This window comes from Filicampus tigris, chromosome 11, assembly GCF_054856515.1.
Source record: "Filicampus tigris isolate MCC_2025a chromosome 11, RoL_Ftig_1.0, whole genome shotgun sequence".
NCBI lineage: Eukaryota > Metazoa > Chordata > Actinopteri > Syngnathiformes > Syngnathidae > Filicampus > Filicampus tigris.
In genome coordinates, this window is record NC_141227.1 from 7,737,433 (window position 1) to 7,738,561 (window position 1,129).

Here is a 1,129-nt window from a genome sequence, read left to right on the forward strand (position 1 = left end):
ATCTACTCAGCCACTGTGCCCCAGGCTACTGATTTGACTTCCTTTTTTAAATCCAGGAGGTGTGATTTGTCCGTCTGTCTGTCTCTCCTTTAAGCTGCTCTGAAGGAAATCTTTCCCTCCTTGACCACAAGGGGTGTTTGGCCTCACATTGTCTTTCTGGTGGACGTCCTTGCCTTCATGAAGAGGGAAACTCATTTGTACGCAGAGAAGTTTGCCATAATTCATATCGTATATAATTGATAGTCTATATTCATTCACTTTAGCACAATTCAAACTTAGTACCTCTTCTTTTTCAGCATTTTAGCATGATTTATGCCAAGACCGATATTAAAAAAAAGTCTTTTTTGACCTCGCACCTGATCTTTTTGTGTGTGTGTGCATGTTAGTACGGTGAAGTAAAACATTGACCCTACGACCCTGGGATCTTCAATGGGAATGTGACTGCAACATTGAGGCGGATGGTGTTTCTTCAAACTATTATTTGAAGCTAAAATCAGGGGAGCCCACACATTTCCAGCATCCGAGCTTATAAAATGACGAAGTCTAAATCATATCGTACCTACTTTAATTAAAAATACTTAGAATTCTTTATAGGTACAATACACTGTATATTGGTGTACCTTGCATAACTGCATGAGCCCATATTGCACAATAAAGTGCAACAAGTATACATTTTCTGTCCTTACTTTACTCTTGATGACTTGCACTGAATGGAATCAGCCAGGGATGGAGTCCGGACAGGAGCTGCTGAGAACTCCTGCAAGCACACTTTTCAATGAACGTCAGTCGTACTTGGACTTATTCCAGTTTTTATCAGATCTGGTCATTTTGCTACAAATTGAGCATCCATCATTCGACAGCAGCGTGGGTACCCTTCCATCATCTATCTTACTTTTCGCAGGGTGGGGGCTTTGGGGGCCTCCTGGCTTTGTTCCTTTCTTACCTTGATGTCAGTGACGTTGTTATCATGGTACTGCTGCAGCTGTTTTCCACAGCTTAGAGAACAGGTCACACCTGTGCCATGCTGACAAGTATCAACAGTTCAAACCACTTGTCACTCATGTGGACCATTTGTGAAGTGAACCGTCACTACAGATTTTTTTTACTCAAAAAACCCATATGATGACAA